The sequence below is a fragment of the Fundulus heteroclitus genome, chromosome 16 (assembly GCF_011125445.2).
Source record: "Fundulus heteroclitus isolate FHET01 chromosome 16, MU-UCD_Fhet_4.1, whole genome shotgun sequence".
Classification (NCBI taxonomy): Eukaryota; Metazoa; Chordata; class Actinopteri; order Cyprinodontiformes; family Fundulidae; genus Fundulus; species Fundulus heteroclitus.
The window spans coordinates 15,714,002-15,736,510 of NC_046376.1; the positions used below are offsets into that span (position 1 = coordinate 15,714,002).

General features: G+C 39.7%; 1 protein-coding gene across 5 annotated transcripts in view; it reads right to left on the minus strand.

The window, feature by feature from the left end:
• The window catches only part of rhbdf1a (rhomboid 5 homolog 1a (Drosophila)), a 36,197-nt gene extending 22,030 nt beyond the window's left edge, over positions 1–14,167 (minus strand). For 2 of the 5 annotated variants that reach the window (XM_012878593.3, XM_021324555.2), the window contains exon 1: positions 13,752–14,166. The gene's annotated coding sequence lies outside the window, so the exon portion shown is untranslated. Of the gene's footprint in view, positions 1–13,751 lie in introns of all 5 variants that reach the window. The other 3 variants (XM_036147867.1, XM_021324556.2, XM_012878594.3) reach the window with 3 other exon arrangements.
• Between the last annotated feature and the right edge of the window lie 8,342 nt (positions 14,168–22,509).

The window sequence follows — 22,509 nt, forward strand, 5'->3', positions numbered from 1 at the left end:
TTTAAGACTACAAAAGGCTTCATTGTAAGGACGGTTGTGGACTGGGCTGAACAAGGGTCATTGTGCAGTCTGATGATAGTCAAAAAAAAAAAGAAAAAAAAAAAAGAGCCGGCTCAAGTTTTCATTCCTCCATCAATGGAAATGGCAGACTAAGCAAATTCCCAGCTTAGAAGAATTCATCGACATGAGGCACACGGTAAGTTAATTTAATCAAGGTTTAGCAGCGTCATCGTATACATGTGTTTTGTGCATAAAGCTCAGCTGTAGGATTACTAATGTGGATATCTTTTTTTTTTAAAAGATCAGTTATCTAATCAGTCAGCAGGGGGAAAAAATTTCAGAAAACATGGACATTAGCGCTGATGTCAAAACCTCAGTGGTCGACCACCGGCTTGAGGAGGTATGGTTACTGCTTGTTTTACTGGGAGCCCCTGGAAGGAAGGAAATGCGGAGCAGGGGAGGGGCAATGTGTAAATGAAGGCAGGAAACACACAGCAAACCGGGTGCATTCTTAGTGTCCGGTCTACACAACCAAGGAAACAACATACAATTGCTCACAGGCACATCCACACGGCACGTGTAAACTTACACATCCCATCCCTGGCCATGACAAGACATACGTGACTGTAATGTGTGTCAGTGTGTGTGGGGTACAGGGGGGGGGAGGGGGGGGGGTAAGACTTCTGCATGAAACAGGCCTGCTGCACCACAGATTTCAGCATCCAATCTGACACGTCTGTTTAAGAAAAAGTTGATGAGGTGTGACTTCAGCTGTAGAAGAATGAGTATGACCCATTTTAGCATAGATCAAAACAGGAGTAGACGTGCAGTCTCAAATGATCAAACCGCACAAAGTCAAATATGATGGGGGGGTGGGGGGAGTTAAAGTTCTAATTAAGATGCAAAACAAAGACTTAAGACCTTCTCAGTTATTGTAGCTTATAACTCAGATAAAGAAGACTTCGCTTCTTTATGGGAAAAAATAGGGATTCTAATGTAAAAAAAAAAAAAAAAAACACCAATTAAAATTATGACATGGTTTCGCTAGATTAATCAGCCCTACTGTAGTGTGAAACTACATGCACATTGGAACTTTTGTATCCACTTGTGTTCAAATGTACTCAAAGCAGACATAACATAGGAAATCAGCCATCTCTCCTATCACTAAAATACATAGAGACTTTAATATAGAGCTGCTATAAGTGATACATGTTTAAACTTTGTTTATATGCAAGCTGGAGGATATATATATATATATATATATATATATATATATATATATATATATATATATATATATATATATATAGTAGTGATAACAGAGACATGTTTAATCTTTAGGCCCTTCCTGGATTAGAGAGAGAGAGAAAATCCTTCTAACCCACACAGGGGCTAGGTAATTATAACACGCTCCCAAATTTGAATCCTTTTCATGTGCTCAGCAGGCAAATATGGCCAAGAAGGAAAGAAGGCTGCGAGGCATTATTATAAAATGCTATATGAAGTTTGCATGGTAGAGCATGGTGCGACCTCCAGATAAGTCCATATTCAAAGCATGTGTGAGGTGCTCCCAACGGCTGCATGCGGTGAAATCTCACAAATCAGCTACATGTAAATCAGACCCTGCGTGTCCTCTGCTTTAACGGTTATATGAAAACAGGAATAGACCTGATAATACTAAGTGCTTCCGATGCTATTGCCCGCATTTTTATGCACAGAAAGATTATCGTTGGATCTTCCAAGAGAACGAGTCCAATCAGACATTTGGGGTTTATGAACAATGTGCAGTGGGAGCGATGAGAAATGTGAGGTGAGATTTGAGTGTCTGTGCCAAAACAAGGGAAAACCCTCTGATGAGGTTAGTGGTTTTACTCGGGAGCAGCTCTCAAATGACAGACTCGTTACAGTATACACTGTGATGGTCTCAAAAACAAACATGTATTGTATACATGGTCCCGTGAGCAGCTGACAGTGCAGCCCTGGTCAAACTGGCACCTTTGTTGAGTGCTCTGAGTGGGTGCTGATGTGGATGTGGGTGAATTCTCTTCGGGTTTATTCAAAGAACAAAAAGCTTCAATTTCTTCTCTTAACCTCTCCAAAAATCTATCTTCAAAATGGCTACTGGATCACAGAACATGTACTTAAACCATCAATATGAATCTTTCTCTGGACAAACAGACTGTTTTAAACTCCTAGGGGCTGGACATACATCTCCATGTCTGCGAATGCAAGCTGCTTGGAGCTCATGGACAAGGACACGCGCCCATTCATACTATTATTAGCTCAGCTGAACAACCACGTTCCACTCACAGATGTACAGTTTTTTTACTATAGCCTGTAAGCGGCAATAACGTGCTGCTCTGTGCACCGTCTACCCAGTAAAGGAGAAGAAAAGAAACAGAAAGAAAGAATAGTGTTTACCAAAATATCAATGTAGTTTTTGGATCCTTGTTGCGTCTGCGATATAAATGATCCACACTGACTAAATAGCTGAATTATCACTGTATTTCTTCAATATAAGCTTTGTTGTCATTTCTGTCTGCATTACTGTCCTGGCCAGAAGTACAATTTCGACTCAGTCACAGAAATCTGAGTTCTGCCCAGTTTAATGTCAGACAATATTTTCTTTACACTTTTAGGGTGGATAAATACCACAAGATAAAATGAAACAACCGGCATAAAAACATATTGCCGGACTTACCATAACGGCAAGTCCCAACTAGGGGTGACATCGGAAGTGTGTTGCCAATGTCCGGTCTACCAAGGATTTTTTTTTTCCTCATATACTTTTAAAAGGCCTCCATTATTGTGCCGCCTTTCATAGATGTTCACTGCAAATGTCTACAGGATCAATTCTTCACCAGCAGTGAATGACTTCTGAGCCTTAGCAACATGGTTAGCCACCAAGCATAATGCTATCAATGCCTTTGTTTAAGTGACCAAAGACATACATCAAGAGTGAGCTATAAGCAGATGCAGTGGACAGAATATGTCAATTAATCAAAATAAAACATCAACCAGCCTCAGATCATAAGTAAAATAGAAATAATTTAAGTTATTTATTCTTTATCTGTGGCCCGGTACCAAATGACCCATGGACTGTTGTCGGTCCACACCCCGGGTGTTGGGGACCACTACCATACCAGACTCCAGTAGGTGAATATAGATGATGACATTTGCAACACAACAGCTTTGCAGTCCAGTGGAAATTAGGGCAACTAGAAGGTAGACCTGTTTATTTGCTTTAGCACAACTTCAATACATATACATTAATAATGAATAGTTGAGTAGGTTTAGATGGGATTTCTTTTTCTATTAACTATTGCACATGTTTTGAGCTTTCTTTCTTGCATTTAATGTGGAAAAATAGGAAAGCTCTTATTTATTTTGGTGTACAATTGTTAAAACCTTCGTGGAATGGTGCAGAATAAAAGTATTGATACAATATGCAACAGTAGATGTGTTGTGTTATGGGCAAAAAAAAAAAAGCAATTTAAAGAGGCTAATAGTTTAGAATCATTTAATTAATGGACACCCAGATTGTCACAGAAGGTAGAGCTGAATCTTTGAGGGGGGTTGAGAGACGTGTAAAACCAAGGATGAATGTTAAGGAAGTGGCAAGACTGAAACCATACACCAGGGATAAAAGATCTGTGGAAAACTGACAAAAGCACAGGAAGACGAGGAAGACAGGGGCAAGTCCTTTGGGACAGTCCCAAAGCCCAGAAAAAGGAAGGCCTCTTTACAACTGATGGAACAAGGGAAAACACACAGAGACCCTTTCTTTTACAAAGAAACTAAAGTCAGTTTTTCCCACTCAAGCCGGAGCACACAAAATTACCAAGGTTTCCAAAGACAAATAATGAAATCATTGCTAAATGTGTGGGTTGGTTGGTAGACTCTGGAAAGTTAAGCAGATTTATCGCTTTTATACAAGTTTGTTTTTGCATGTTAAGAGAAAATATAACTCTATATTAGATGTCCATAAAGAAGCCATCTCTAAACATGGGCGTGATCATCTGTGCAACATTAATGAAGGGGTTTACATAGTTTTCCCGCTGCATAGTATTACAAGCTGCCAACTGGGAAACATTGGTAATATCGCTGTGGAAAGTGAATGTAGACAGAGCAAGTTGAGAGTTGCATTATGAGGTATGCTGAAAGACGTAAAATGTGGCTGGCTTCCTGCCACATCACCTCCTGCGACGGAAAAAAACAAATTCCAATCTACTTATGTCAAAAAAAGCTGCTTAAAAAGCACATTTTGAAAGATACTTGTCCTTTAGTTTGTAAAAGGAGCAGTTATAGCAGAAAAGGGAATCAAAAAAATCTGACTCAAACCAGAGCAACATTATGTCAAAATAAGAAATGTCACAGGGACCCAAAAACACGCCCTTTCCAATTCCGGAAAAGCAGCTGGAGCGAGTTTGTAGGATGGGATGTTGGTGGGAAACCCTCCAGATACAAATTTGTGTGTGTTTCCATTCAGGGAACAGTCAGCTTAAGTTTAGCAGTCTGGTCCACAATGAGGATTCACAGCCTCTGGGTATGACGACTGACCGCTCCAAAGATAGAGGAGCTGGGAGCGAAGCAGGAGCTGGCCTCACTGGAGGGGGTTGGGAGTGGGAGGGTTGGGTACCCTATTTAAAACCTGGCTCTTGTCAGGGTTGTATCAGGGCTGGGATACTGTATCAGTTTGGGTGTTCCTTGAGCAGGACGTCTGAACCAACAATGAGCTGTGGGAAAGCACGCACACTCGAACTACCAAACAGCAAAGATAAAAGGGGAACATCTAAATTTATCAATATTTAAATATGGGTTCCTCAAAACTATTAATAACATTTTCGCAAACATTTTTTATTTTATCTTAGCTTTTGTTTCCCCTTCTTGAGCCTGGGATGGTTAGGGGGAGGGGTGAAAAAACACAATTTTTTTTCGAAAACACTTATGTAAGATTTGTCTTTGTTATTTTCAAATACAATCAAGTTAACATTGTTTATTAAAACATGCAAGTCATCAAATTGTAACACTTTAAACTAACTTTCTGTTCTTTAGTGTCCAGAAAATCCGTTGAAAAGGAAAAAAATATATTGAATTAAGCATTAGGGCTCTAATCATCTTTATTTCTAATGGAAAAGGGTATTTTGAAAATTTATTCAAATTTTCAAAATACTGTATTTTCCATTTTATTAAGCTATTAAGTTTTATAAAAACTAAATACTGTTTTTACTTAAATAGTTTCTATAAGTCTGTGATTAACATCGAACATTTAAAAGGTTTCACCGAAAAATAACCTGAATTTGAATGGATTGAATTAATTGATTGCTTCTTTAAAGCTGCTAAAAGTCAACCTCTCAGTTGTCTATTAGAGTTTTCATAATAAGATAAAATACGTGCTAATCATGGACAAAAAAAGAAAACAGTCATTAGTACAATAGTATGAAGATAAAAATCACCTGATACAGTTTTAATGGGTATAAAAAACCTCCTTTGACGTTCTAACAGCACTTTAACTAAAACACGTGAAGCTTTATCATTTATTTTCTAAAGGACTATAGTTACAAGGTCTTCAGTAAGCACTCATCTCACTGCAGCTTGGGATCCTTACATAAGTGGTTTCCTGGAACGTCAAGAAAATGATAGCATTCTTGTCTTTGTTTTTAATGTGATTGGTTCAGCGCATAACATGTTTTCAGCTTTTTTATGATGGGAAATTATATCAACAGTCGTTCCCCTGCTTTATATTATTAACACTTGAATGCTGTGTTGAAGTGTTTTTTTTCCACCAAACACTGTCCTGTTTGGCTGCGGCCGCAATGGCTCCTGGGTAGGCCTGTCACGATTATTATCAACTAATATAGTGATAATGGCATAATAATGCAAGTGCAATGAGAATCCTCTTTATTCCGCCAGATTTCAGGGTACAAACAAGGAATTTGTCTTGGGATTCCAACGTTCGCATTGAGTAACGAAACTGGCAGACAAGTAACAGCAGAATGCAACTGCAACCTATTACAGAAAAGACATTATTCAGGGGAAAAACGATAAAAAGTGGAGTAATATGTGCAGTGGATTCCCCCCCCCCCTCGATACACCCTCTAAAAGATCAATAAACATTACTTTCTAAAGAACATTAAACCTGTTAACTGCTCCGTTTGTTACGCTAACAGCAGTGTGACCTACGGTGGCCCTGAGGTGCAAAGCGCTACAACTTTAAGGAAAGCACTCCAACATTAATGAAAGCGCTACAAAGCGCTACAACTTTAAGGAAAGCACTCCAACATTAATGAAAGCGCTACAACAATAAGGAAAGCACTCCAACATTAACAAAAATATTACAACATTAACAAAAGCACTTCAACATTAACGAAAGCACTCCAACAATAACAAAAGCGCTACAACATTTAGGAAAGCGCTGCAACATTTAGGAAAGCGCTACAACATTAACAAACCGGAAGAGGTACGTCCCAGTGGGAGACCTAAGAAATCGCTGATTGGACTACAGCTCGTTTTTACTTTTGAACCGAAAGTATTTCTGGCTTTACTGTGTTTTTTAAAACCATGAATGTTCTCGGTGATCCAAACTATAAGATGCAGTCTAAAACGCCACTTAGTCTGTTTATAAGTATCGTTTTTATTAATTCTGCTTTTTTTTTAACTACGTGCGCTGTGTTTCTGTGCATCAGCGCTCTGGTCTGCTCCTCTCCCCTCCCTCCCCTCGGACCCAGGGGCTTTTATCAGCGGCAGCCTTATTACTACGTTTAATGTCTTTCCACTCCTACCAAAATGTCCTAATTAAAATCAATAGGAGAGTCCGTAGCTGTGTTTCATGCTATTTTCTTTTTAACGACACAGAACCAGTGGCGCTTCGGTGGGCGTGCTGCCTTGGCTTGAATTCAGGTGCGCAAAATTACGTTACATATAATTTAGGTGTGCACTTTTAAGGGTCATTTCAACAAGCTTGTAACATCGGAGCTTCAGTTCAGACCCAATATTCATTCTCTTCCCTCTAAAGGACCCCTATACAGTCTTTATTTATGCATTTCCCCCACTGTTATCCCTCGCGCGCAGCGCACCAGGGTAAAATAAAGCAGCTGCGGAAATACTTTCGGTTCAAAAGTAAAAACGAGCTGTAGTCCAATCAGCGATTTCTTAGGTCTCCCACTGGGACGTACCTCTTCCGGTTTGTTAATGTTGTAGCGCTTTCCTAAATGTTGCAGCGCTTTCGTTATTGTTGGAGTGCTTTCGTTAATATTGAAGTGCTTTTGTTAATGTTGTAATATTTTTGTTAATGTTGGAGTGCTTTCCTTATTGTTGTAGCGCTTTCCTTAAAGTTGGGGTGCTTTCCTTAAAGTTGTAGCGCTTTCATTAATGTTGGGGTGCTTTCCTTAAAGTTGTAGCGCTTTCATTAATGTTGGGGTGCTTTCCTTAAAGTTGTAGCGCTTTCATTAATGTTGGGGTGCTTTCCTTAAAGTTGTAGCGCTTTGCACCTCAGGGCCACCGTAGTGACCAGCCACCATAATAACTGTTGTTGTGCGCAACAATGTGTTCTCATAATAAGCTGAAATCGGGGACATTTCTGGGGACAGCTTTTGCTGTGGACAGGTTGTCCAAAACGGTGACTGTTCAGGGAGGCTGCAACAGAAAACCAGCATACCAACGGAGAGGAATATGCTGAATCTGTCTATGCATAGATACAGAAGTGCATGGAGGATGTGTCTGCAACCAAGATCGTTACCACATGGGCAAATCAGAAACTATAGATTAGCAATGAGGTAAGCAAAATGTGACGTTCAAGTGAAGAAAAAGAGAGGCACTCAGATCAGCCAGAACCAGCCTGAACCGTGCCATAAGAACAGAAAAGTGTGCCTGTGGTCCGAAAGTTGAAGGGATTCTTCCACGACCCGACAAACAGCAGATGCATGTGGCAAGGCATCCAGACCATCACAGACTACAAGGCTGCTCCTTGGCTCTGTGAGAACAACACAGCGTTTCTCAACCTACTCAATAATTACTTCAAGGTCCTCACCAAGATTGTTTGTCAGCGTAACGACAAATATGCGGTGGGGGCGGACTAGTTTGTTGATTCGTTGCTTCAGCACGTGTTCACGCAGCAAAACGTTGTGTGGTAGAGCTCCAAGGGGAGCCCCAGACCGACAGAATCATCATTGGAACATTCATCAAACTACTAACAGCTAGCATTAGCTTATGCTGTCTGGGAGATTTACAACTTCAGTCTAGAGTGTGCTTTGCTCTGTGAAAGGACATTCAAATTAATTCAGTGCTTTAGGAAACCAAATTCCTTTTTATTCCCTGTTTTTTTTTTTTTTTTCTTGCCACTTCCTAATTTACTCCAAACAGGAGACAGAGCCAAGTGAAACAGCAGGGCACCATCACTTTTTTGGATTTGGTGGAGTTCATCGTCCATTAAAATATCTGATCTATCTGGGACGAAGAGAAAAGTCCGGCTCAATCCATTGGAAATTTAGAATATTGTGCCTCAGCAGGTGTCAATGGATTTGACTTTGTTGGAACATAAGGTGACAACAGAATGATAGCACTTAAAAACTAGTTAATATCCATCCATTTTACAATGAAAAGGTTGTGCATAAATCAACTCCGTATGCATCCCTTGGCTGTGAGTGCACCCGGAAAGTTGGGCTTGATTGATAGCAGCAGTACAAGTACAATTTGACTAATTGACTGTCCATTAAGTCCTATTTTCTCAGTGGAAACATTTTGACTCTGCAGGGAGGTGATAAATAAATATCCTGTTGCCACAAATAATTCCATCATGGATCTAAAATGTAATCTTTTATAGATTTGAATGTTGGGTGCATTTTAGAGCTCTTGAACAGTATAAAGCTGGGTGTTCCTGAGGTGTTCTGAACATTTATGTCTGCATAAATGGGGATTGTGATAAAAATGACTTCCAAGTGGAAATTATTGGCTGGAATATAAGAATAAGCAAAGAGCTTTAAGCCACCAAGGTAGCGTGTTTCTTGCCATCCTCAACATGTTATTTTCTGCAACAGATTCTGCTGATCAGTGTATTTCTCAGTTCAGATGCAGACTGGGTAATCATCCAGGGGCTCTGCTCTGCGGACACCAGCAGACTGCCTTTGCTTTTGTCAGATAACCACATTACACTCTATCGGCAATCCTTACAGCTCACAGTGGTTACTGGTTTGTGGATCGGGGTGTCATAGTGATGGGATGACTTCATTCGCCAATTCCGTGTCGACACTTTTCGCTTGATCGCAAGAAATTCAGAACACCTGCAGATCTGAAAATTAATATATGACGATATGAGGCTGTGCTGCATTGTCTTTGAGTTTTTCCTACAAGGCTGTCAGTCTTGTAGATCCAGTGCATTGGTGCCCCAGTAAGTCAGCTGTTCAAAACTCCAACCCCCCCAAACTGTTCACATCACAGTTACCCACCACATGATAAATTCACCTGCTAATTTCCACGCCAGGCTAAGGTTCAACAAGGAGTATTGTAGGAAGATGGCTTATTCTGTCAGAGCAGACACAGAACAATCTGGCCTCTACGTGATATTTGTAGCTAAAGTGCCTTTGAGGAAAGCTTTCCCCCTTTTCCTCCACTCAAAGTGTGTATCAAGTCTCAAGTGCATGTGCTTCATTACTTCCAGTCAGTTAATTGCTTGCAGATGTGTGTTAAAAAGAAAAAAAGGCATCTTTGGGAAATCAAAGGTTTCAAATTCTTGAATAACAACTAGATCTAATTATAGCCATGCACAAAAATCGTAACAATAAAATCAATCTATTCAAAAACTGGGCCTACATTTAACAAGGAGACTAAATTAGTTGGCAGACTAGTTGTACTCAGTAACTAAATCCCGTTTAGGTTATTTAATCCTCCAATTAAAACTGTTCACAGCCGGTGTAAATATTTCGCTCTCAGTGTATCAGGTAAAGATGGGAATTTCTTGAGCTCTTTGAACAACCCGACCTCTGAGAGCTCTTCACGCTCAAAGAGGAAAGCCAAAAGGTCAAAAAGGTGCTGCTGCAGCTCTACTGAAGTAGCAACCGAACTGCTGGGAAAACGCGCACTGTACTCCAATCGTTCTGAAAATGAGCTTTGCCCTCAGGCCAAACACCATCAAACGCGATGAAAACAGCAAATCTCAAATCAGATGTGCTCATCCACATCACAGGCCAGTATTAGTTTGAGTTGAATAAAAAAAAAAAAAAAATCATCCATTGTGACTTGGAAGCTCGATCTGGTATTATCGAAAGCTTTCCCTGTGTGTCAAAGGTTCCCAGTTTGTTCCGCGAATGCCTGTTCATGTCCAGCTCATGACAGATGAGGTGCTGACTGAGAGAAAGGCAGGGTGGCATGCTGGCAGATGGAAGCCTTGGAGGCTTAGAGGTAAACCTGAAATAGGCCTGCTGCTGCATTACAGCATTACATCACAACTGACTTCATCGTCATGCCGACCGCTGCATCATGCAACCACTGAAGGTGTCACGGGGATAGGTACAGCTGGCTGCAATGGTTGAACTCTCTCACGGTGATAGCCTGCATGCACTCCCATGAAGAAGCCCATGAAGAATGACTCACAGGAGGGCTTTCTTATGATTGTCTAGATCTGAACCAACATAGATTCATGTTGTTTTAGTTGTTCTGCTGATACGATGGCAGAATGTGTCTGCTTGCATGTTATATGTCCTATGCCTTTCACAGTCATCACAGCGTAAGACATGCAAAAAAAAAAAAAAAGGATTTTTTTTTTTTTTTACTTAAAACCACAACCACATCAAAGTCAAGCAGCAAAGCACCGAGCCAGCGAGTGAAGATAGTTGAGCAAATGCTGCTTTTTGACCTCTGTAGACGTCTAAAAGAGCAGACGAGGTTTTAAAACCACGGTCTGTTTGAGCTCAATCGTGGATGAGTTGTAACGGATTACTTAGCAGGAAGACATTTTTTTTTTTTTGTTTCTCCAGTGGAAGAACAAGTTAGTCAACGTGTTTGACTAGTCCAGGTATTGTCGCTATGCCTGCCGTTAGCAAATCCACCCAGGTGGCAAATATTAACAGTGGCAGACTCAACACACAACAGCATTCATACTCTGTAAACCTTTTTTCACATTACAACTATGAACTTGAACATCTTTAATCAGAATCGGTGATGCCTTAATAATCCCAGAGGGAATATTTAGGATTTAATGTGACCCAGACAAAGCATTGTTGAGTATAGAAGTGGAGGGAAAATGATACACGGTTTTACAATTTTCTATACAAATAAAAATCTGAAGTGCAGTTGTGTCCAGCGCTCCTTAGTCGATACTTTGGAGAACAATCTTTCCCTGTGACATAGTTGCAAGTCCTTTGTGGTAGGTCTCCTACAGCTTTGCACATCCAGGTACTGAAATCTGTTCTTTGCAAAATAGCTCCTGCTTAGTCAGGATGGTTGGAGAGGGTCCGTGAACATCAGTTCTCAAGTCTTGCTACAGATTCTCCATTAGATTAGGGTCTGAACTTTGACGTGGCCATTTAAACACTTGAGCATGCTTTGATCTAAAACATTCTGTCATGCTTCTTTGTGGTATATTAAGGGCGTTAGTGTGGAAATGTGAATTTACACCCCAGGTTCAAGTGTTTTGCCGCTTCTAACAGGTTTTCTACCAAGATTACCCTGTATACATAAGTACGTGAGACTTTCAAAGCAAAGGCGTGTCATAGAAAATAATGGAAATATCAACTTATTCCAATTGTAGTGATCCGGTTCTGTAATATATTACCCGATTAAACGTATTCTCGAGAGAAAAAGACCATTGCATGTGATACAGATGTGTTCTGTGGGTTAACATTGCCTAAGGTTAGTCTGAGAATCATGTGCTTCACACACATGGAACTGTTCAGCCGACTGACGCTCATTTCATCCAACTCAGAGAGCGCTCAAGCCAGAGAAAATGAAGAAAGTGACCAGCAATCCCAGAGGGCACACACACACACACACACGTTAGGGAGGTTTTCCTGCAGTCCAGCTAGAACTTAAGCAGACTATGAAAAAAAATGTGAACTAAACAACTGTGATGTCCTTTTTGATGCAACATTTTAAGTTGATAGTAGGCCCGTAAACAAAATAAACTCAACGAGGAGCGTTTTCTTAGTGCTGAATTGTTTTAGATGCATGGAAAAAACAATATATTTATGGAAGGATGGCAACGAATGAATGTTTACAGCATGAGCACAGAGCACGAAATCCTGCTCTGTATTTTAAGGCAACGCCATGGAGAATTTCTCCGGGACTGTGCACTTCGCCAGACTGACAGACAGACACTGTGCTGTGAGTCATGCTGGCATGATCACGGCGTGGCCCCGTCAACAGGCGGCTAAAGGAGATTCTCATACCTGCCTGTCGATAAAAGGCCGGGCCAGATGATAGATCCGCTTCAGTAACGCTGCTTTGACCCGCCATGGGGAATATAAACGGACCCAAACACAACAGCAGCACGCTTTGGGAATATTCTCCCCGGGATCCAGTTGGAGCAGAGACAGAGAGGATGAGCATGACTGCCACTATCACACATCGGGGCTTCGCTTTATTGGTCCCGATTACATCACCCACCCCTCTTGCTACATGTGATAATGTTTCAGGAACACTGGGCACACAAACTTGGCCATGTGCTCCCACGTCCTGTCTGCCAAAATAAGTCAGCAGTTTCCAATACAGTGTGGCTACAGTTTCACTTCGTCCTGGCCAGGTATTGTAGGACCGTGATGAGCGTAACTTGTCAACAAGATTGCGGATTGTTAATATGTAGGCTGCTGTTGATGCCTTCCTGGAACACAGAGTCAAATTTTGTTTTTTGTTTTTTTTTTGGGGGGGGGGGGGGGGGCTGCAACTGTATGAATATTGTGACTCTAGCCTCCACTATGAGTCACTTGAAATCACCGCTGTTTAGGGCAACACAAAGACAACAGCGTAGGGACAAAACAACACAGCAAAAGCTTGCACTTCTTTTCCAGCGAACTTGCGCACACATTCATACATCCAAACATCTGGGTCGGTGTAGAAGGAACTGTGTACTCTTGATTTGCATGTGGAGAAGGATGCTGATGGTGACCAGGAAGAAGATGATGATGATGATTTCGAGTGGGAGGAGGACAAAGATGAATGAGGTCATGGTGAAACTGTACATGATGTGAGTTGCTTCCACAGTCGTTCGAGTTCCTCTTTTCAAAATGAAAATCATTACACACGGGAGGGTTTCCCAAACAACAATTTCTGATTAAACCTCACGAGGGTTTTTTACGTTAACAGAACATCTACCCGTTTTGTTCACATGTGAACTCAAATAGAAAAAGTAATTTACCAGCCCCCATTCATTGCACTACATCTGCAGTGTATAGACACCATATTTTTCTTTCAAAAAAAACAAAACAAAAAAAAAACAGCTGAGCCTTATAGAGTGAACCCAATTATAAGCTACGGCTCTGGAGCACTTTAAAATCCCCCACTTTCACAATGGCAACTCCTCTACAAACAGCAGCAAATGGCTCAGAACACAGTGTCCCAACGTGTCACCTGCCACCTGAATCTTAAGGGTTCCCAGGCTGACCGGCTAATTGGCCGGTGAATCCAGAGGACTTTGAACGAGCTCGTTTCCTCCTTTAATAATCACGACGCTGAGAGCGCGTCTTTCTACTGCCTGCCTGCCTTCCGTGTGGGGCCACCGCAGCAGCAGCAGCAGCAGTCACGATATTACTGACACAACTCACCCTTATAACGTCCAGCTGTTTAAGATCTGTCCTTATTCTGAGAGTCTTCCACGGCCAGCAGATCTCCGGTTTGTCACATCATCCTAAAAAGCGGCGCAGCAATAATCGGCGTTTCTTTTCCACCAAAGCAGATGTGTGATGTGTGTTTTTTTTTTTTCTGTTTAAATACCAGGTCCTGGCGCCGTGCGTAAAATCCAGTCGCTTCGGCGTTGGTCTCAGCCGCGGCAGATGATCAGGGGAAACCGATGGGTGTAACGGGGATGTGGTCGCTGTCCGGTCCCTCTCTCTCTCCTACGGACGGAGCGTTTCCACGCTGCTCCATGAAGCGAGCGGCCGAAGTTCCCCCCTCGTTGACGCCGGTTGTAGCCCAATTCAGTTTCGTGGAGAGCCAGCCCCGCCCTGGGCTGAGGACGGTCTGAGGAGAAGGCGAGCCCGAGAAGCGCACCAACCAATCGGCGAGTAGACGGGGAGGCGCTGCTTCTCCCGGTTAACTAACGGGGTGACTAAGCGATATCCTCGGTCCCTTTGGGTCCTGGGAACCAAAACGTTTAACCCTCTCTATGCAGGTCAGCCACTTTAACTTGAATTTAGGTGAGCTAAACAGATATGTCATTAAGAGCAAAAATTAGATTAGTAATTCAATTCAGAAAAAAAAAAATAGAGTCATTGCACACAATGAGAAATGTGTCAAGCGTTTAACTTCTGTTAAACCGAATGGGGTGTGGCAATTATATGAAAATTGAAAATATTACTATAGAAGAATGGAAAGGTGACGAAAATGCTGCTATTCCCTGCAAAATCAGGAGGAACACTGTAGCCAACAGCCATCACCCCCCCCCCCCCCCCCAAAAAACAAAAAACAAAAAAAAAAAACAGGTCATCTTTAAGGAAGCTTTCTGAAACAGTGCTGTATTCAAGGATATTAAGTGAAAGTTTGGTGGAGGGAAAAAGTGATGCAGTGATGTACTAAATGGTAAATGGTGAAATAGACTGAACTTATAGAAAAGCTGCACAGGCAACTGGGTTAATCACAGGATTGAGAGAATCATGAAGCCATGTTCATTCAAGACATAATGGGTTTGGGGGTTCACAAGGTATGGACTGCAGCATTGAGTCAGTGCGTCAACTGTTGCATTACTTTTGGTTAAACCACTCCTGAAATAGAGACATTGTCTTATCTGTCATCTGCTATAAGGAGGAAAAGTGCCGTATTCCTGGGTGCACATTTTGCATGTTGTTTGGAAAATCAAGATCTTAGAGTCTGGAAGAGCAGTGAAGGGCCACAGAATGTAAATTGATTGAGGTCCAGTGTGTGATGTTTCCGCAGTCAGCGATGATGTGAGGTGCCATGTTACCTACTGCTGTTGCTGCACTGTGTTTTTTTTATGTGAACAAAAATAAAATGTGGTTGTCACTTTTTTTTTTAGATTTTTATTTTAGATTTGCCACAGCTTTTGTATCCCATATAATCCTAATGAAAACATCAAAATGCTAAAAAAAAAGATACAAGTTTCTGCAGACATATCAAAGGCTTGAAAATATAGCAGAAAATTGGTTAACATTTATTACATCCATTGTTTCATACTTATTACTCCGTCACTGAATATGTCCCACTCCTCGTAGGCCTGCTAAACCCAAACAGTGTTTTGCTTCATACTGAAACAGTGACTTCATATAAAGCAGGGCTTTCCAAATTTTTGGCATATGGGCCATAATTATTTTGGTCATAAGTACTTGTGGGCTAAAAACATGTAATTTATCTAAAAAAAAATACTATAACCACAAAAAATATATATTGTGATTTTTTTTACCAGCTCATCAATAAACTAAGAATGCAATATTTTAATTACCAAATAAATGAAAATAATTGCAAATCCAAAACTTAAAATTGATTTTGAATGTTTTTAGGAGTGTCCCGATATCAGTTTTTTTTTTCCAGACAGAGTACAAGTATACGAGGACTTCAGTTTAGGTTCTTGCTGATTCCAAGTAGTTAATAAATTGATACATCCCACAATAACTTAACAATATCATCGACCACTGAAAACTGCTGATCACCAAGGGCGATGAATTCGATAAGATCTTCAATTAACCTTATTGCATGTGAATGGTTCTGATGCCATTTTTTCACGTTTCTGGAGTACTTGCTTCAGTCTTGGGCTATGTTCACACTGCAAGTCTTGATGCTCAATTCCGATTTTTGTTGTTGTTGCTGAAATCAGATTTTTTTTTTTTTTGAGGTGGCCGTTCATACTACCATTAACTGCGACTGTCATCAGACTTCTGTCTGGACGTTTCACGACCGCAAAGCGACCCGCATGCACAGATAATAGAAGGCGACGTCACACAACAGCACACTGATTACGGAACTAATGGTGAATATAAATGTTTTCTAGAAGTGTTTCTTGAGAAAAATTAAAAAATAAATAAAAACGTTGAAAAATAAAAATAAACATGGATACTGGTATGATCCTTGGTATTATCAGGAAGCTGTTACGCATTGGGAGCAGGCAATATTAAGACCACATCATAGCAAGATGAAGTAAGGTAAGAAAAAAGCAGCGCAGCTAATATTGACGGTCTTTTATGGGGCGCTAACTTCTTTTACTGTGTGGATGTGTAATTGGAGCAAGGACAGTGACGCCAAAGATGAATAAAATGTGACATGACCATTCAAACTGTGGAAGCTCGCATTTGGGTCGCATCTTCCTGCAGTGTGAACGTAGCATTGGTTGCGCCGTGCTGCTGCTAGTAGCAGCAAACTCTTTGAATTCGGTGTCAGTTTGGTCTTGAAATACTTTATCAAGTTACTCGCACTAAAAGACAAATTTTTTGCCCCTCATCTTGGCAGCTTAGTTGAGCACAGCAGACAACCTGCTTTTTTAGTACCCTCTGTGTTTGCCTTAAAATATCTTCTCGCTTCTTCTTCACCTTTTTAAATTTTTTTGGTGGGTCAGCAAATAACATCTTGGTTTATTAGCACCACCACCAGGTATGGAGTGTGGTCTGTCTAACCTTTACAGCGAAGCCCAGTCCAAGAGGAAAATCAAATGGTAAATGGCCTGCAGTGAATAATGGTATATCAAGTCCTGAGGACCCCCAAGCATGTCATACTGCATTCAGTAATTCACCCATTCACGCACACATTCACACACTGACGGTGACGAGCTACATTGTAGCCACATCTGTCAGACTTACATAAGTGAGGTTGCCATACATCGGTGCCACCGGGCCCTCTGACCACCAACAGCAGGCAGTGCGGGTGAAGTGTTTTGCCAAAGGAAACAACGACTGAGGCGGTTGGAGAGGGGCAACAGGACGAATTCCCTAAATCCTTGCACCACTGTCTCCCCAAGAACAACAGTGGTATCGTTTCAGGGTATTAAGTTGCTTTTAAAAGTACAAGTATGAGTACTTGATATTGGTATCGGGTCCAATATTGATAGTGGTATCAGAAAACATAGTTTGTCTTATTAAACGAAAGTGCTCCAATTATTTTGGGGATGACTGAAAAAAAGTCTAATCTCAGCAATAAGAGCTGCTTTTAGGTTAGTCTTTCACTGAAAGCACTTGTTTTAAGTTGAGTTTAATCCATCAATTAAAAGCAGATTTGGGTGCCCCAAAGACAGGTTTTGAGTAAAAGTCCCTGTTTTGGAGTTATTATAAGATAATTGATAATAATTTTGCCCTTATTAAAAATCTCCATCTGTCTTCATCTGAATCAACCATCTGTGCTATAGACCAAATTTGTATTACTATTGAATTGCAGTTGGGGGCTGCATAAAATGCATCCTGGGGACTGCACCTTGGTCACCCCTGATATAAAGTCTATCCACTAGTCTCTAGTATCCTCTGAAGATGGGGGTGGATGTTTGGATACATACTACCCAGTATTCCTGACAACTTCCATATGTGACAGCAAATTATTTAACTTTTCTAATCTCAGTGGACAAATCTGCTCATTAATTACTTGTTGGACCAAACATTACATGAAAATTTCATTTAATTTCACTGAATGGAATTTGCGGTAAAAGGTAGCACCAAATGCGATAGGTTTTCTTTTTTTGGGTTGAAGGATAGTTCAGATAACGTTCTTAAGCACATGTATTATTCATTCCCACATGTAACTTTAAAAGTTTTCCACAAATTTATGTGACTGCAACAAACTATTTTTATTTAATCATTTGTTCTTTATGTCTTTAAAACTTGAAATGTAGATGAAATTACATTTAGAGTAGTACATCATTTCCACCACTCTTTATTGTCTTTTTTTTCTACATGTTAATTTATGGTACTAGAATAGAGTTGGAATTTAGCAATCTTCAGTTTTTCAATAATTATACATATACTGGCATATTTTCCAGTATATGTAAAATAGCTTAATGGCATAAATCATTATACTCTCTAATGCCTCTCAAAAGTATAAATATTTTTTTATGTGTCTGGGTCTAATATGAATTATTGCTTGTTACTAACGAAAACAACTTAAAAGACTGACACTTTTATCACTAAAATCATTTTTATGGCTTCAGGCATCTTAATGGACAAACCATGCAATCTTGCCACATGACTCAACGATGACGAGCATAACATCACATGCCCATGGATTTTGTTCATTTCATGCATTTTAGCAAAAACTGCACGCTAGAATTACACAGAATCAAGAAAAACAACAACTGAGCACCCACTTCCTGCATGTTACCCTAATGTCACATGAGACTTCAGCTGGGATCTGCTGATGCAATGTTTGCTACAGTTTCAACTAGAGTTAAGTGCTGTTTGATTTCAGTGCTCTGTTGTAGGAGCAAAAAGCCTAATGTGTCCTGAAATTAAGTCTCTTTAAAAGCGAGGATTTAATTTGAGAGAATAAGGTTCCTCTGCAGCAGCAATAGTAACACACCCTGCTGCCCCATTTAATAAAGAGCCCATTAGAATGCATTCCACCAGCGAAAGCTCAGACTCACCTGGGAATATCCTCCAGGAGCGAGGTCGATGCTAAGAAGCAGAGAGGTTTGAGGTGTTGTCAAGGGGCTCTAAATGTAAGATTTTACAAGACATTTGGTGGTATTATCACATCACAAGGCAGATGCGTTTCTGCTGGGGAAGAAGTACTAAAATTAACTCAAGGAATAATATAATAAATATTATAAATCTGTAATCTAAGACTCAACTTTGTATAGAGAAACACACATTTTTTTTATGTTGCTCTTTTCACAAATTGTTGTCTCTTTCATGCTTTGATGAAAACTCAACATGACCTCAAATCTGTTACGGAGGCACAGAGGGACACTTCAATATGTTCCTTCCTTTTATTTAATTGCTTTTCCAGATTAGCTGACATTCACCTCTTAGAAGACTTTTAACTCCCTTACCCAAAGTTTGTATGATGTGAGGGTTGCAAATGTTGTTCTGGGGAGTAGAGAGAGGGCAAAGAGAAATGGATTTATGCTCCTTTAAAGATGATTCTTAAAGATTATTTTTTTTTAGGAAAAAAGCAGTAGGAGTTTATATATATATATATATATTACATCACAGCAGCCACGATAATGTGTGTCAAAGAAAAATAATCTATATGTGTTTCAAATATATTCTCACAAAAACGTAAATACAAAGAACACATTTAAACCTTGTAAGAAATGTAGGAAATATTGTTAACCTCGTAAGACATATTTTGACTCAATTGCAATCACATGGTCATCAAGCTATATGACTGACATATTTGGACATTAGAATTTAGACAATATGTGCTATTTTGGAGCAAAACCATACCGCAAAGTATTTATGGTTATAGGTATTTCTGCAATATGTTTCAAAAAAATCCAAATACATACAACGTAACATACGGAAACAAAACATTAATAGTACTTTTTTCATAATGTTGGTACATTAGAGATTATATTTTTGTTCTGTTTTATCGATGATGAAACTTAACGTGAGCTACATGATTATTCAACTGTTTATGTGGCACATGCTGACATCACATTTTGACATCGTAGCTTTCAGCAATAACTGGTTGTGTCTTAGATTCGTGAAGGAGGGTCTCATTTTTATGTGGGATAATTTAACTACCTAAATTAAGTACCAAGCAAAAAGTAGGGCAGGGGTGGAAGGGGTAAGAAGATGAGAATCGGGATTTAGCTATACTTTTTTCACCTCAGCAGCTCAACCACAGATATTTGGTATTGATCCATATTTTCTTTGCAAAATATAATTGGAAGTCATTTAAATATTAGGCTCGTGTTATTATTTTTCTTATATGTCAGCCTCTGCCTTTAATATGTGAATGTACACTGTTTATGCTGTAAATAGAATAAACCTTAAGAGCACATCAATACATTAATACATATAGTGAGATAAGTATTATTAAAGAGTTTAAAAGAGCAGGCTAGATTCCCTTAACCCTGCACCGGAATACTGATAGACAACATTTATTTACTCTAAAATTCTACTAAATCGATGATATAACTCTATTACTGAGGAGATCAACATTTTTTTTCTGGCAGAGCACGCTCCTTTTACAGGAATTGACTCAGTGTGGTTAAGATTTTGTAACTTTTCTTTTCCACAGCTCTCTTCCCAGATGAAGAATCTGTTGCCAGAAGCTTTTTTTTTTTTTTTTTTTTTACTGCTAACTGCATGAAGGCTGACTTAACACTGCTTAGATCTAATATTATATAATTACCAACAAACATAACAGCAGTTCCAAATCAAGCTAATCCAGCTATGTGCTAAGTGAATGCAAATGATATTATTCTCACCAGTGGAATTGTTTCTTTTGAACTGTGTCACATGTGCCCACCTGTGTAAGGAATATTTAGTGGCCGACAGGGAGTCCGTGATTGATAAACCATGAAGTGAGTAATTAATGCCGGCGTTTCCCATGAGACTGCAGCGGGTTAACCCTGGGTCAAAGGCAGCATTACGGAAGCTATGAAGGGCCAAGTCCCCCTGAAGGCCCATCAGTCAGACACAGATAAAAGGGCTTAGCGCAAGGATAATGTTTAACCAAGAGTACCATGTCAGATGGTACATAAACTGCTTCCTTTGCTTTAGAGACAGGGAAAAAAAAGGGCGAGTCTTTCTGGATTGGGAACAGAAGGTCTTTTTCAGCTCACACAAGGGTGACATGGTCTAAGGCCAAACTGTGTTAACAATGTGTTTTTATGAACCTTTTTGATTTGTATGTAACAGCAAAAAGAACCACAACTTTTAAGTTGTCCGCACAGATCAAACATCCAAAGCATTTACAATGCATCTTATCGTTTGGAAAGTTGACAGCAAAACGATGACGTCAGCAACAGAAGAAGAGCGTAGAAAGACATCAATGGTTCTGGGGTCATGTTGTGTAGATTTAGACTCACTTGTTTTATTGATGAGATCAGAGGCACCTCCGCCTGACTCAGCGGATTTTAGTTATGAAAACCACAGGTGTGACCCGAGACAAGGATGCTGTTATCAGAGAAGGTTGATAGGTAAGTAGAATGGAGCAGGTTGAATAAATAAAACAAACCCGATCAAAGCTTTTGTCTCTCATGATATACTAAAGCTGCGTTAAAATGTCCTTGACTCCTGCAAATATGCCGTGTAACATTTTGTTTAGTGCACTGCGTAAGTTTTAAAAATAAACGAGTCTGTCGAGATGTTTCTCTAACTGAAGAAAATCCCAGGCTTTGATGACTCAGGCTAAATGTATACATCTCTAATTATATGTAACTTATGTATGCACTCAAGATTAACAGGCCACATATGGACCAAATTATGTGGTGGAGTTAAAAGTTGTGTGCACAACGTTCCAGATGTGGACAAAGACACGCCTGTTTCCTTATAGGCATGTCTTTGTTGAGTAGGTGTGGGAAGTGGATCACAAATGAAGTCGTATTTCCATCTCCCTGTGAGACTTCAGCCAGTTGTGCAGCACGCACCATACGGCTGCAGTAAACAAAGGAAGGGGGTCTTGAATCATTAATTATCATCAATTATTGATCCCATCACATACATATAATTGTTACTGAGAGCTCTAAGACGCTCTCAGTAACAAAGCACCACCACAGTTAGTTTATTTTTTATTTATTTTTTAACATATCCAGACATCATAATAGGTGTTTAGACAGTAACTGGCTATTTTTCTTTTGTTAGCCCAGTTCTTTATTTTGTATTCTAAGAGAAGAATACATTAAAAGGTCACACAAAGAATTGTTTATTTTTTGGCTGAAAGCTGGAAAAGGGTGTTTCCAAGTTTAAAACCACAAAATGTAGATCTGAACACTCCGTGAACAACAAAAAACAAAAATTTTAAAAACAAAATATATATTCAATCATATTAAAAGGTTTAATGTGACATTTAAGGGACATTTTGGCACAATAATTTCAGATAATTGCATGCAGAAAAAGCATTAATGATTTATTAAGAAAATGTGGCTGACATTTATGACGGAATGGGTATATGAATGGGTGTAAATATATGCAGTTTATATCCAATTCTTAGTCATAATCTTAGTTGCACCCAAGGAAATGCATTTCCTTAAACTCAATATTGCAGAATACACAAACACACACACACACACACACACACACACACACACATATATATATATATATATATATATATATATATATATATATATATATATATATATATATATATATATATGTATAAAACTGTCTAGATGCGACCATGTTTGTGATTCTTCTTGTCTCTGACTCATGTTTTGGTAAGATATTTTTAGTCGGGCGGCATTCTGCTCGTCCATCTGCACAA